The sequence below is a fragment of the Pistacia vera genome, unplaced genomic scaffold, assembly GCF_008641045.1.
Source record: "Pistacia vera cultivar Batoury unplaced genomic scaffold, PisVer_v2 Contig57, whole genome shotgun sequence".
Lineage (NCBI taxonomy): Eukaryota > Viridiplantae > Streptophyta > Magnoliopsida > Sapindales > Anacardiaceae > Pistacia > Pistacia vera.
Window position 1 is genome coordinate 288,660 of NW_022196412.1, and position 16,802 is coordinate 305,461.

Sequence of the window (16,802 nt, forward strand, 5' to 3'; positions counted from 1 at the left end):
AATTTATACATACATATAGGATGAGATCTTTTTCCATTTAATAATTCAGTTGACAAAATAATTCCGAAATGGCCCCCTAGGACCCAATACTTTTTACAGAGAGTCTGAATGTACAAATACAATTGAATTGGGTCCACATTTACTTTAAGCTTTGACAAATGACGTGTGAAAATACTCTTCTGGAGCTGGGACAAAAGGCGAGGCCTTCCTGGAATTATTACTTTTTTAATTTTCTAATTCTATTATAGGATACACATTGTACACCTTGATTAAAAAATCCCGATGGTGGTGGTTAAACCTTATTCGAAAACTGATCCTTAATTTTTTCATCAATATAACATTTTTCAACTCTCCATATCCTTAATAAGTTATCTAGGTTTACACGTTATGATCTTCCATGAGATATGCAAATGATGTAGAAGCATCCAACCCCTTCGCCTTCGAAATAAAAATGAAATGCGTTAGATGATTAGTTTGAATAATCCATTTTATAATCTTGATTCTTGAATTTCATGTATAATCTAATATTCCAACCAAATCCATAAACCGATTCATGTGAATGAAGAAGGAATAAAAAGACCTAAAAAGTGAGAGTAATCTTATCTTCTCTGAGAAGTTGAAACTTTAACTAACATTCCTCTTAATTCAAAAGCAGCATAAGGGTTTTCAGATTGATCCTCGGTTCTAGTGTTCTCATATAACCATTTCTGCAAGCCCCAATACATATATAAATGAGAACATCAAATTTACTTGACGTGCAAACAAGGTTAATTTCTGTATATCAAATCTTTTCAACGATCATTTTGTCTGCTGGGCTGGAGAGACATAGCTTTTCATGCCATGCCGACGATGCCGTCACTGGAGGTGGAGACTAATTGATTAACAAAACTTGGCAAATCGTGCTACGTAAACTGTCATATCATGTGTCCAAATGCTTGTTGGACACTCTGTATAAAAACAATTACATTTTTATTTGTCCACTTGCTCAATTCAATGCAATTTCTATTTTTATATTTAGACTATTACCATGGCATTCAGCTCTAGTCAATGCCCATCTTGAAATACTGCTGATTTTTGGCTGCTTCATTCAAGTTGGGAAATTTCATACCTCAAGAATCAACGCCCAAGGAAAGCGTTATGAATAGAAAAGTGTGAATTATGAACCGAGGTTTTGAATAATTATCTTAATGGCCGGTCCTATAGAAACTCTTGTGTGTATTATTCAAGAGATCTTAAATTTGATTCTTTTTGTAAGTGTTAATATGAATAGCCACTAAAGCTCTTACCCGATCAGTAGTTCCAGAGTCTCATAAAATTAATTGAAGTACACATAAGCTAGTCCAAACACCCTCTAGTCAACAGAAAAAAAAGTTTTATTAAATAAGTTAGTTATAAACATATTACTTGATAAAACAATATACGTTATAACTTCTCTATAGTGTCATAATATTGGGACCAATTAAATTTATTACTATAAAGAGGTTGTAATTTAATAGAGGTGTAGTTATAAGAATTATTGTTTTGATTTCTTATTTTATAATTCATGTTTTAGTAGTATTAAGATTTCAATTAATTGTTTTAGTAGCATTAAGATAGTACGGAAATGAAAATCAAAGAGTCATTGTAAAATTGAGTGATCAGATCCGACAATTTTACTACACTAATTAGATAGATATTAATGTCTTCTTTAATCATTCAAATGAGCAACAAATCATGTATATTTTAATTGAAGAAAAAATTATTACTAAAATTAGACAAGAAGAGGAAGGAGATAATCTCGAGGATGATAGTATGAAAATACAAAAATTTCATGGCAAGAAGCTCTAAACATGCTTGAGAGTTGGAAATATTTTGGCTTTAACAAGAAGGTGTCCATGCTAACGGCTTATTACGTACCCGCAAGATAAAAGATATGGTAACAACTCTAAAACATAAATCATTGTCTCAAACAACTTTAGATAAATATTTTACTTTATCTTAAACCTTTAATATAATATAGCATATATTTTTTACAATATACATATAATTATAATTATGTAGAGGCAAATTCCTTAAGACGAGACCTAGAAAAATTATAACTTATTACAATGTGAAATTTATTCTTATCTATAACTGGCCCAAGTTGAGACCATAATTTTTTATGACTACATAAAGTTTATTCCTATATAGAGTATCACTATAGAGATGTTTTATTTTATCAATAAATTACTATATGATCATCTTAACGTATATGTATTAAGAAATTTATAACAGTAAATTGTTAATGATAATTTCTTATCTTTTTATAAAAATAAATTGACATTTTTTACTTATTATATAATAAATAGTTCTAATTAATAAATTTCTTTTATCTTCTTTTAATGATAAAAAAATATAATGTTAACTAACTATTTGAAGTTTCTCAATAAGAGTGTCATACGACTTTGTAGATAAATAGGAGTAAGGTCACTCTATATTTATTGAATAATATTATGTGTTGATACAGAAATCTGTACCGACCAGAGAATTCTGATTGATCCTGTCGGAACTGGAATGGATATGCTCGTGATTACAGATAACCATCAGTGGATGAATAATAAATGCAATAAAGTAAATGACAGAGAAATTTTTAAAGTGGTTCGACAAGTTAGAACTTGAGCCTACGTCCACTGTTATCTTATTGTTTTTTAGAGCTTACAAATAACAATATAATTACTAGAAAAATTTGCTTAGAACAATTGCCCGACCCCCCCTGAAAACAAGTTATGATGGGTTTATATAGCGCCCAGTTACATGATAGAGTTGAGATAAGATTCAAATATGTAGGATTAGGAAGTTGCATGATCTTCGGCTACCTTAATTGGAATCTAAGTCAATCTGAATATCATTATTCCAAATTAGGCCAATCTAAATATCTTTTCTCCTAATAAGGAATTATCCTCTCCGAATTTCACGCACAACAATAGCCCCCCAGTTTTTGGAGTGCGTAATCGCGCTTAAAAAACTCATGTCTTTGATCTAGATGGTTGTCGCACTATAGGTTGTAGTCTTGAACTGAAGAACTTGAGTTATGCCTGGCGCGATCTAAGAGATCTTGAACACGAGATCTCAAGCGAATGAGCGAGCTTATTAGCTTAACCAGGGAGCATAAAGAGCTCGATCTGAAAACATAAAGAGATCGATCAGAGAGCATAAAGAGCTTGATCTGAGAACATAAAGAGATCGATCAGATAACATAAAGAGCTCGATCTGAGAGTGCGAGGATTTTGATTAGAAAGCACAAAGAGCTTGATCTGAGAGCATAGCTCGATCAAAAAGCATAGAGAGCTTGATCTGAGAGCATAGCTCGATCCGAAAGCATGAAGAGCTTGATCTGAGAGCATTCTCGATCAAAAAGCATGAAGAGCTTGATCTGAGAGCATAGCTCGATTAGAAAGCTTGGAGAGCTTAATCTGAAAGCATAGCTCGATCAGAAAGCATGAAGAGCTTGATCTGAGAACATTGCTTAATCATAAAGCATGGAGAGCTTGATCAAAAGCATGGAGAGCTTAATCTGAAAGCATAGCTCGATCAGAAAGCATGAAGAGCTTGATCTGAGAACATTGCTTAATCATAAAGCATGGAGAGCTTGATCTGAGAGCATAGCTCGATCAGAAAGTATGGAGAGCTTGATCTGAGAGCATAGCTCGATCAGAAAGCATTAAGAGCTTGATCTAAGAGCATTGTTCGATCAGAAAGCTTGGAGATATTGATTTGAGAGCATAGCTCGATCAGAAAGTATGGAGAACTTGATCTAAGAGCATAGCTTGATCAGAAAGTATGGAGAGTTTAATATGAGAGCATAACTCGATTAAAAAGTATGGAGAGCTTAATCTAAGAGCATAGCTCAATCAAACAGTATAGAGAGCTTAATCTGAGAGCATTGCTCGATTAGAAAGCATGGAGAGCTTGATCTAAGAGCATAACTCAATCAAAAAGCATGAAGAGCTTGATCTAAAAGCATAGCTCAATCAGAAAACATAGAGAGCTTGATCTAAGAGCATAACTCGATGAGAAAGCATGAAGAGCTTAATCTAAGAGCATTGCTTAATTAGAAAGCTTGGAAAACTTGATCTGAGAGCATAGCTCGATCAAAAAGCATAAAAAGCTTGATCTAAGAGCATAGCTCCATCAGAAAACTTGTAGAGTTTGATCTAAGATCATAGCTCGATCAGAAAGTGTGGAGAGCTTGATCTGATAGCATAGCTCGATCAGAAATCTTGGAGAGCTCGATTTGAGAGCATTGCTGGATCAGAAAGCATGGAGAGTTTGATCTAAGAGCATAGCTTGATTAGAAAGCATGGAGAGTCTTATCTGAGAGCATAGCTCGATCAAAAAGCTCAGAGAGCTTGATTTGAGAGCATAGCTCGATCAGAAAGCATAGAGAGCTTGATCTAAGAGCATAACTCGATCAAAAAGCACGAAGAGCTTGATCTGAGAGCATAACTCGATCAGAAAGTAGGGAGAGTTTGATCTAAGAGCGTAGCTCGATCAAAAAGTATAGAGAGCTTGATCTGAGAGTATAGCTCGATAAAAAAGCATGGAGAGTTTGATATGAGAGCATAGCTCAATTAAAAAGCATGGAGAACTTGATCTAAGAGCATAGCTAGATCAGAAAGCATAGAGAGCTTGATCTGAGAGCATTGCTTGATTAGAAAGCATGGAGATCTGGGTGTGCAATCTGAAGCTGAAGATCTGGGTGCGCGATCTGAGAGATCTAGTTGCACGATCTAAAATAAGCTTCAATATCTTGACAATAACTTGAGCTACAGACCTCAGATTTGGATGATTCTTGAACCGTTAGAAAGCTTACTCGAAGATCTACAACTCTTATGTTTACCACTTTGTCAGACTCATACTTTATAATGCTCAATACTCCCCATTTGTCAGTGGCTTTGATTCTAGAGTTTGATTTGGTGACATGGATTGTAGCCATGGCCGATTTTTTTGTAGTTGGACGATGGAAAAGAAATTGTTGGAAAACAGAGAGAGCTCAAAGTGTTCAAGGCTCCCCTTCTAGCGCCAAAATGTTGATACATAAATCTGCACCAATCAGAGAATTCCAATTGATCCTGTCGGAACTGGAATGAATATGCGCGTGATTACAGATAACCAGCAGTGGATGAATAATAAATGCAATAAAGTAAATGGTAGAGAGATTTTTAAAGTGGTTCGACAAGTTAGAACTTGAGCCTACGTCCACTGTTATCTTATTGTTTTTTAGAGCTTACAAATAACAATATAATTCCTAGAAAAATTTGCTTAGAACAATTGTCCGACCCCCCCTGAAAACAAGTTATGATGGGTTTATAGCACCCATTTACATGATAGAGTTGAGATAAGATTCAAATACGTAGGATTAGGAAGTTGCATGATCTTCGGCTACCTTAATTGGAATCTAAGTCAATCTGAATATCATTATTCCAAATTAGGCAAATCTAAATATCTTTTCTCCTAATAAGGAATTATCCTCTCCGAATTTTACACACAACATTATGCATACAAAACATTTTATACAATACCTTTTATATGTTATGATGTGGCAAAATTAATATAGAACTAATTTTAATAAAACTAAATTATGAATGCAATATTATTGTAATGTATATAAGATCGATCTGATATAATGATTTATTCGTAGTTATCACTGATAACTGAACAGGAAACAACATAAATGATGTGGCTTGAAAATTTGAATGGACAAGAATGAAAGAAAAAGTGTACAGTCTAAAAATCCTTTCTAATCAAAATTGACTTTAAACCCTGTTTTTCATTGTAAACCATACATACATGCACGACTTGTCCGACTTGTACCCAGCCATGTGTCAAAAGGCATAGAGTTTCAATGCAAGGGAGCGTCCATTCGACACTCCAACATCACATTTAAGAGACAGTAAGCATACACGTATATCGGCGTGAGGTATACTAGTTTCGACTTGTCATGGACTCATGGACTCATTAGAAAAGCGACTCGAACTCTTGGCCAATTTATACGGGTATGGCCTAATCATTTCTTCATCATCGACTATGAAGAATAACTCTTAATGACTCATACACTCCTTTTTTACAAAGCATTTCCCTCTTAATCAGTCTTATGAAACATTGTTAATGAGTTAGGAGGATACACACCTAACCTTTTAAGCGTAACACCCCACATAAATGTTTCGCAAACCCGTCATGATGCTACGGAATAAGATCGAGACACATAACCATGCTCATTGATAATAATACTTGTCATAATCATGTAGTATTAAGATTTGCTTGCATAAAATTTCTCTACTTCGCCAATCTATATACAACATTTGTCTTTCACTTTTTAATGATGGTGATAAATATATTATAACGTGTTAGTAAAAAGCTCATGCACGACAATTTTAGTGGGGGAGGGTGGACCTTACATGATTCTTACAAAATCTGAAAGTAACTGGACGATTTGACGTACAATAAGATACAGGATATTAACTATAATTTAAAATTATAAAATTATCTCTTTTATTATAAGAAGTAATTAAAAAACCATAATAACGTGCTGAAGATAGAGGGAACGAAACGGGACATGTGAACAAAAAAACATTGATGGAGAGGAAATCTATCATGATTCTTGACTTCAAACTATTATTAGATTTATTGGAAGCATAAGATTCATGATTCACAAATGTACTACCATGAATTAAGCATGCACCATATCCATCATATATTAATATAAAGTAAGAGTAGATATTTCATGCAATTAAAATCAAATAATCTTCTCACTATTTTTTATTTTTTTATTTTTTATCACGAAGGGTGTTCTAGTCAATTTATGCACATTTCAACTAATATCCCGATACCCTAGAATTGTTGGAACTGTTGACTGGATAAGAGCTATAATAACCACTCCTATTAGTGTTTGGAGAGACTAGAACTCAAGAGTTCATAGAACTTTCTTATCATTGTTATTCTTTATCAGTATCTAGAGATTAGAGTTGAAAACATACAATTGTGAAAGTCATATTCATTCAACTTGTGCTTGTAAATTGGGCTTCCTTGGGGTTTGCAATACATCTCAAATTAAACGAGTTTTAATTAAATTAGGCAGCAGTAAAAAGTCCAAACTAATGGCGGGAAATGGGTAAGAATCACCTCTAATTAACCTTGTAGGAGTCGCAACATTATATGCACACAATGTCATATGTCTCCAGCATATTCTGTTTAGTAAAGTTATATATACACACATCTCTTAACAACTAAATTACAAATACAAATTCTTTAATAGAAAATGATGTCAAGAGTGGTTGTAAATCCCTATCCTAGTACCATACCATAATAAATTTGTATTAATTAGATGATATAGATATAGATATAGTTTTAAAAAGTTGTAGTCCATGTGTTCATATCCATAATATATAATATCTGATCCAGGAGAGGACCACTTTAACCTAATTAACTTACCACACCTCTACTCATCACTTGCTTTGCCACATTCAATTCTAATAATTAATCATCTTCTAATTACTCTTTAACAAACAAAGCTCACATTAATTCAGGTACATATATATGGCGGCCAATGTATGTATTATTAATGCAACGAGCTGTGTGACATCTTCAATATTAATTAATTAACATTAATAATACGTACATTGCTGTAAAAGGCTGAATATAATTACACAAATGTCTTATTTTTTATTTCAACAACCCTATACCAAACGAGATGTACCCAATACTAAGTTGGAGAAATTTTCACAGAAGTGACTTAATTTCATTAGCTATGTTTTGGGCATCCGAAGAAGCTCCATACACTCCTCTCCTTGATAGTCCAGCGCAGAATAAACCATTCTTTCCTTTCCAATGGTTAGGGAAGTTGGGTTTTGCAAGTCCGTCGTCGTTCAGTAGGTACTAGGTAGTCATCCCCCTGTTCAATAATATGATAATGTTTATTTATTTATTTATTAAGAATTATGTAGGACAAGAAGTGGGTAGATATTCAGTTTGATTTCTTACCTTAAGCCATGTATTTGTTGATCTCTTGAAGCCGGTACAAAATACAATTTGCGTCAAAGGGATGCGTTCCATTCTCGAATATCACCACGTTGCCTCTAATGCTTTCTATTGCCGGCAAGACCTGTCACATGTACGATGTTTGAAAATTTTTGAGTTTACTTAGAACTACAGGACAAGTTTCGTGGCCCTTGCGGTCTATAAAATATCTTGTAATCATGTATATCTAACCTATTTCTATACAAATATTTGATATTATTTGACTTTAAATTAAATATTGAAATAAGGGAGCAGTCAACATTATTCACGATGGGAACAATTTAACATTGCTTGACTAATATTGTAGTATCTCCTTAAACGGTGCCTATTTTCACACTTCTTTTCCTCAAAATCCTGGGATCCCTGCACTTGCTGTTCAATTAAAGTTTCTACAAGGTACTACAACCAATAAGTTAAGTCAAAGGAAAAAAAAGATCCTTCCAACAACTTATGATCATGTTATATCAAAAACTACGAGCTATAGTTTACCATCTGAAAATGAAACCAAGAATAATTGAGGAAGTTATAACAAATTTTTTCCGTGTCGTTACTTTTCATCACCAACCAGGTCAGGTCACTTTGCTTAACAAAAAAGCCAACTCATACAATGACAAACAATAATCATAATTCACTTACTTGAATCTCCCCAGATTTGATCTTCTTACAGGTGCCGGTATCAAGAACTGGATACTTTCCGTATGCAACTTTCATGAAAAATGGACCCTCCTTGGGCCTATTTATGCCATACTTGCTCAGGTCTCTATAAACAAGCTTGCTAAGCCACAACATGATTGAGTCCACCACGCTATAAGGTGTATACTTCAACATAACAGAACCCAAGTATACCATCTGTCTCGTCAATAAGTGAACCTGCTTACGTTATTCAAGTTTAGTAAAATCTCTCTATAGTCATAATAATGAGACTAACTAAATTTATTACTATGAAGAGGTTATAATTTAATAGACGTGTAGTTACAAAAAATTCTTATTTCATAATTCATATTTTAATAATACAATATTAGGATTTCAATTTATGTTTTAATAGTATTAGGGTTTCAATTCAGCTATTCAATTGCCTACTTTTGAACCGAATCGAAGATCATGTCTTGGAACCAACAAAGATAAGTGTTCTTGATGGAATTATAAATACAGTTACTGCATAGTCAATTGATGTGAAGCCACGGACAATTGTCAATTGTTTTAAACATTGCAAAATTAGGACCCCCAATATTGATGAATTGCAAATTACAAATGAAGTGGATGAGGAGAATCAAAGAGTCATTGTAGAATTGAGTGATCAGATTCGGCAACTTTACTATACTAATCAAACGGATATTAATATCTTCCTCAATCATCCATATAAGCAATAAGTCATGTATGCTTTAACTGAAGAATAAATCATTATTACAATTAGACAAGATTAACCTATAAACGTGCTTGAAAAGCTAGAAATATTTTGGCTTCAACAAAAAAATGTCAATGCCAACGAGTCATATACCTGCAAGTTAAAAGACGTGGTAATAACTCTAAAGAATAAATCATTGTCACAAACAACTTTAGATAAATATTTTTATTTCATCTTAAACCTTTAATGTAAGATAACATATATTTTTTTGCAATATACATATAATTATTACTATGTGGAGACAATTTTCCTTAAGACGAGAATTAAAAATATTATAATTTATTACGATATGGAATTTATTCTTATTTATAACTATTTCAAATTGGGAATATAGTTTTTTATGATTATATAGAGTTTATTCCTATATGGAGTACCACTATAGGGAGGTTTTATTGTATATATTATTAGAATATATGATATTTACTAATTAATTAAAATGACATAAACAAGAGATGGATCTATGTTAAATTACCGGACTACGAACAACTATGGAAGTTTTGGCACCATGGTTAGCTAGGTCTAGTGCAATTCCCATGCCAGAATTACCAGACCCAACAACCAAAACACTCTTATCACCATATGCCTTGCCGTTTTTATAGCCAGTTGAGTTAATAACTTCTCCAGTGAAAGTATCCATTCCTTCAATATTTGGTGTAAAAGGGTCCGTTGTTTCTCCCCTTGCCACTACTAAAAACGCCCCAGAATATTCCTCAATCTCACCAGAAACTGTATTTCTAGCTTTAAGAATCCATTTCTAGCTTTCTTGATTGTAGTTTGCAAAGTCAACAGATCTTTTATACAAAGGACTGATGTTAAAATGAGAAACATAGTCATCTAAGTATTGTAGCCTGTAGGAATAGGTTTTTGGGTATAAAAGTTGGATAAGAAGCCGGGAATGGCAAGTGAGGAAGTTGACAGAATTGTTTAGCCAAATGAAGATGAAGACGATCATAGGCATATTTCTTCCAAAGAGAAGCGTAACAATCTTCTCTTTCGAGTATCATGTAGGGTATTGAAAGCTGGTTAAGGCAGGCTTCGGTGGCCAAGCCGGAGGGGCCAGACCCCACTATTATTACTGATTGCTCTTGCATTGTATACAGTTTGGTTTTCTGATGAGCTGCTTCTTCTCCCTTTTCTTTTTTCTCAGAATTAAGGAGAATGAGTTTCCAGATGGAATGGCTCAATTTATACATGCATATAACGTAAGATTCTTTTTCTTTTAATAATTTAATAATAATCCTAAAGTTACAAAAAAATCTGAAAAAGATTTATATAGTGACAGAAAACGGATATAAAAAATTAAATTCATCGTATTTACTTTTTTATTCTTTTTTTATCACATCAATTTCTAAAATTACTCATAATATACTCATTATATTTCAAACATACTATAAAACAATCAATTCTATAAAAGAATTTTAGAAACTCCTGCTAGCAGCTTAACACGGACTCGCTTGCCTAGAAGTCTAGAACCCCATAACGGAAGAAAATATTTTAAAAATTAAATTTCTTTAAGAAATTTATAATATTTAGTTATTATGTTTATTTATATAGTATAATCAAATTTTTGTTTAACTATTTTTCTTTATATATAACAAATCCTATTGAAGATAATTGAATGAAATTAATTACGTTGCATAATTATTCCTTATATGTAATGAATGACATTAAATACTTTCTCGCAATTATATTACTTTCCTAATATGAATAAATTTTTTTTCCATTATTATCTATTAAATAATAAGTAAAGATTAGTTTTTACTAATTATTGTATTAAATTCATATATAATAATTCAAAGGTAAGGAATACTAGCTTATAGATTATATGCAGATAAGATTGATTTTATTTATATAGTATAAGGTTTAATTGTCTTTAATTACCATTCAAATTCTAACTTATGTTTTTAAATTCTATTACATCATATCCTTCTATTTCGGGTCTTCAAAGATTTTGAGTAAGAATTAAGATATTTCACTGTAATTTCAATAAAATTTCAGGTGCTAATATTATTATATATTTTATCATTGTATATTTACTTAATTTAGTATTATTACATTCATTATTTTATATGTACGTTTATTTATTAATTATTTTTCTTTAGTTAATTTTGAATCCTAATTAAGCATGTCTAATAGAACTCACAGGGAGTTAACGTTTGTCTTTCATATTATAATGATGGTGATAAATATATGGATGATAATACACTAACAAAATTTTTATACAAAGTGACATGTCAAAATATGATTAGATGAATTAATATAAAATAAAAACTTAATAAATTGTTAATACAAAAATTTGCACCAATCCGAGTGATTTGATTGACCTTAATGGAATCGGAACATATATGTTCGTGATTTAATAAAAATCAGCAATTGAATAATTAAAGAGCAAAAATGAGTGATGACAAGAGGTAATTTTTAAAGTGGTTTGGTAAGTTTGAACCTTGAGCCTACGTCCACTGTTTGTCTTATTGAATGAGAATTACAAATGATGAATCTTTTCCTAGAACAATTACCTAGCCCCCTAGAAAACAAGTTATGATGGGTTTATACAGCACCCATTTACATGATGGAGTTTAGGTAAGATTCAAATACGTGGGACTAGGAAGTTACGTGATATTTGGCTACCTTACTTGAAATTTAAATCAATCTGAATATATGTCTTCCAAATTAAGCCGATCTAAATATATTCTCTCCTAATAGGGAATTATTCTCTCTGGATTTTCCGCACAAAAATAGTCCCCTAGTTTTTGGAGTGCGAGTTTGGACTTCAAAAACTATGAGTTTCAGAAACGATGAGCTCAGAAACGACAAGCTCAGGAACGACAAGCTCTGAAAAGACGAGCTCTACAATGTGAGCTCTAAAATGATAAGCTATAAAATGGCGAGCTCTCAAAACGAGCTGTAAAATGACGAGATATAAAATGGCAAGCTCTCAAAACGAGTTGTAAAACGATGAGCTCTCAAAACAAGCTCTAAAATGACGAGCTCTCAAAACGAGCTGTAAAATGACAAGCTCTACAATGATGAGCTTTAAAAACGAGCTCTAAAATGACAAACTCTAAAACGACGAGCTTTAAAAATGAGCTCTAAAACGATGAGCTCTCAAAACGAGCTTTGAAATGACGAGCTCTAAAATGATGAGCTTTCAAAACGAGCTTTTAAAATGACGAGCGCTAAAAACAAGTTTTTAAAATGACGAACTGTCAAAACGAGTTTTTAAAATGACGAGCTCTCAAAAAAATCTCTAAAATGATGAGCTCCTAAAACGAGCTCTAAAATAACGAGCTTCGCACTTTAGTTAACGAGTTTGGAACATATCTCAATATGTTACTGATAACTTGAGTTGTAGGCCTCGGATTTGGGCTAGGGGTGTATACGAGCTGAGCTGAGCCAAGTATTTGGACACTTAAGCTCGGTTTGTGATGAACAGCGTCGAGTTTGAGTTCGAGCCGAGCTCGTTTGAGCTCAAATACTTGGGCTCGAGCTCGCGAGTATGTGTAGGTACTCGCGCATGAGCTTTGAGTTTATTGTGAGAAGGGGGATTTTATCATTTTAAAACCTTGAAAAAAAAAATTACAATACTTGCAATTTGGCCCTTCAAGCGCAATGAGACTCGCAAGCCTATCGAGCTGAGCTCTGCGCTAATCAAACTCAGCTCACCCCTTAAACGAGCCACTCGATTGACTTTGAATCGAGTTCGAGCTTTTCACGAGCCGAGCTCGAGTAGCTCGCGAACTGCTCGACTCGCTTCTCATCCCTAATTTGGACCATTCTTGGACCATTGGAAAGCTTACTCGAAGGGCTACAACTCTTATGTTTAACATTTTGCCATATTCAGATTGTATCATGCTCGAGTTCGCGCTCTTATTAATGAGTTATGATGAGTTCGCTCTCTCATTAACGAGCTATTGGGAGTTTGTGCTCTCTTAGCAAGTTCTGACTAGGGCTGTCAAACGAGCCAAGTAGCTCGCGAGCCGGTTTGACTCGACTCGTCTGAGGCTCGTTAAGGGCTTGACTTGACATTGGTCGAGTCGTCTTGGCTCAAACTCAAGGCACTAACTCGAGTCAAGTTCGATCATGAGGGGAAGGGGGGGCTTGACTCGTTGGCTCGCAAGCCTGGGGTGGCTCGTGTAACGCCCCACATGAGGTACGTTGTTATTGTTTCCTCTTCCGCTCTTATTTGAAATGGGTTTTGGTAATATTGTTTGATTGAAAGTTGTGTTGAATGTTTGCCCTGAATTTGGCTGAAAATAGAAGAAGTTGTGTATACCAAGCTTCGCCGGGGCGAAGAAGAATCTTCGCCGCGGCGAAGATGTGTTGAAACCAAGGGGGAACTCTCTGGACAGTTTCGCCGCGGCGACAGAAGTTTCTTCGCCGCGGCGACACCCCGAATAAAATGTTGATTGAGTTTTAGATATTTACTCTCCCCTAAGGCAGTTTGACCATTCTACCCCTAATTAGCAGGAAAGTGGGGAGTTAATTTTAAGGATTTTTCATGGAGAATGTGTTGATATGGGGTGAGTTTGTAATGAATCAAAGGATATAGATGGAATTCCTAAAGAAGAGTAAGGGCAAAATGGGAATGATTGTGTTTATATTTCATTAAAAGGAATTAGAATTACAACCCCTCATTTCTTCTTCTCAAACGCAACTCTTCATTCTTCTTCCTCTCAACTTCTCTTCCTTTTGATCAAGGAATTCCAGGGGTTTTTGAAGTGATTTGAGGTAGAAAAGCAACCTAAGGCTTCCTAAGTAAGAATCTCCACTTAAGTTGTGTGATTTGGGAGTTTTAACCCATATTGAAGTTTGAGGGTTTTCATCTTTTAGTTAAGAAGAGGGAAAGTCAAGCTAAACAAGTGAAAGGAAGAATTTGTGAAGTCTCTCCATAACAAGGTAAGTAACACCAACCCAAGTTGAGATTTGCATTTTTCTTGATTAGGGTTTTGATGAAATGATGAATGTATGTGATATACATGTGATATGCCATGTATGGAGGTTTAAATAAGATTTCTATGCTTTGTAAATGTTTACACCTTGCCAATATGAGAAATGAGTAGTTGGGTTAGAGAGGTAGTTGAGACAGAATTGAAGGGGTGTTAGGAACCCTTTTTGGAAGTGTCTTGTTTGACAGGTTGTCATGGCTTTGTGAAGGGTTTTTTCCCCATTTGGATGGTTAGAAAAGTTTTAGAATCATGGCTATGATAGAGTTTTTCGTGCACATAGTTTTGTTGATGAAATGCCTAATAGAGGTTTGAGTGTGAGTAGTGAACCTTAATTCCTGCAACATTGCATGTTGGCATCTCATAAGTGCTTGGTGAAGTTGAACCATCCATAGGCACTACTTGTCATGGAAAGTGACCTAAGAAAGTGTAGAAAAATTGTGTATGCAATTGCTCTGATTAGAGAGCTTAGTGTGTACAATTCCTAAGTGAGAGCATTGAAAAATGCTACAATAGAATGAATTAGCAGAAAAATGCTACAATAGAAGGAATTAGAAGAGTAGTAAAGTTGGGATGATGCTTTGTGATCATCACCCGACCGTTATGAGAGTCGGATTGATGCTTTGTGATCATCACCCGAATACCCTTAGAGATGGGTCGATGCTTTGTGACCGTCACCCAATGATTAATAGAGATGGGGTAGATGCTTTGTGATCACTATCCGATTAGTTATTAGATAAGTGGGTTGATGCTTTGTGATCATCATCCAACGGTTAGTAGAGAGTTGATGCTTTGTGATCATCACCCGATAGTGACTAGAGACTGGTAAATGCTTGGCGACCGTTACCCAAAATTCATGAGGAACGGGTAGAGTGCTAGGTGATCTCCACCCGATAGTTAGGAAGAATCGAGTTGGTGCTTTGTGATCCTCACTCGGTAGTCACTAAGAACGGGTTGGTACTTTGTGAATTCCACCCGATAGCCATAGAGAGCGAGATGGTGCTGTGTGAACGCCATCCGGCCGTACCTCCGGTAAGATGAGGCCATGATGTTTAGTAGAAACAGAGATAGAATCAGAAATAGTATAAGGAAAGAATTAAGAGTTATTCTTACGGGGACAGACAGATAGAGAGTTTTACTTACTGAGCATTATTTTGTGCTCACCCCGTTATTTTCCTTTGTGAATGCAGGTTCTAGGTGATGACGCAGTCGGAGGGGCGTCGGCAAGCAAAGAGGAATAGCTACACTGGTTTCCCCTGTTTTGTCTTTTAAAATGCATTTTTGTAAACAGTAATCTTTGTGTATAAAAGACATATGATTTCTAATGAAAAGAAATTTTTGGGCCCAATCTTATATTGTTATTATGCATACATTGTCCTAGTTTTCAGTAGTTGTTACAGCTCGCATAAGAAGGTTATTTTTTGTAAGTTTTATAAACCTTGTAGGATTGAAATGTTATATTGCAGTACAAATTTTAAAAAATAAAATGATATTTACCCCCCTAAGTGCAAAATAGTAAAACCTGATCTAAACACAAAACACCCCAATTCAATTTCCCCAAAATCGACTAAGCCCTAAGCCCTAACCCGATACCCAATTTCACAATTCACAAACCCTAAATCCACAAATCACAAATCATGAATCATGAATCGATCCCTGTGCTGTCAACAATCACCCATCCCCTATTCTTGTCATTGCCAATCGATTGACGACGTGGAGGAATCACGACTTCACCTCCAAATCGCGAAACCAATTCTTCTCCTCCAAATCGAGCACAAAATCTGCAGGAATAAGTTAGTAAGTATCCATTCCAAACCCACAAATGATGGATTGATTTCGTTAAGGTTCATTAACATGCTTGAAAACTATGGTTTGTACAGTCTGAATTCGTTAAGGTTTATTTGCACACAGTTTAGGGTGAAAAATTGATGATAAAAAATGTATGGTCTATAGGGTCGATTCTCTGCTTGAATACTTGTCTGTGAAACACTGATGATGAAAAATGTATGGTTTGTGTGTGTGTTGCACACGAACAAGCCACTATTTGCAATTTTGCACACGGTTTAAGCCACTATTTGCACACGAACAAGCCACTGTGTTAATGAATCTTCAGTTTGCACATTATGAAAAACTTATGGCCTGTGTGTGTTGCTGGATTTTGTAGTTTGTGTTACTGGATTATGGAGTTTGTGTGCTTCGTTAATGATGGATTCTTATTTTTGAATTATAGGTATGGCCTCCGAAGGCAATTCCTCAAACACCCCAACATTGGATGACGTCAACGATATAGTTACAATCAGAGAAGTTGATCATAACATTTATGGAAGCACAACCATTACCCCTACAGAACAAAGTGTCAATAGCCCCGAAAATGTAGTGGACAATGACAATTCACTTCACAGGAAGAAAAAAGCCAAAAC

The 16,802-nt window shown here is 34.5% G+C and overlaps 1 pseudogene; it reads right to left on the bottom strand.

Moving 5' to 3' along the window:
• Positions 1-7,737: 7,737 nt before the first annotated feature.
• LOC116108758 lies at positions 7,738-10,530 on the bottom strand (annotated as a pseudogene).
• Positions 10,531-16,802: the final 6,272 nt, after the last annotated feature.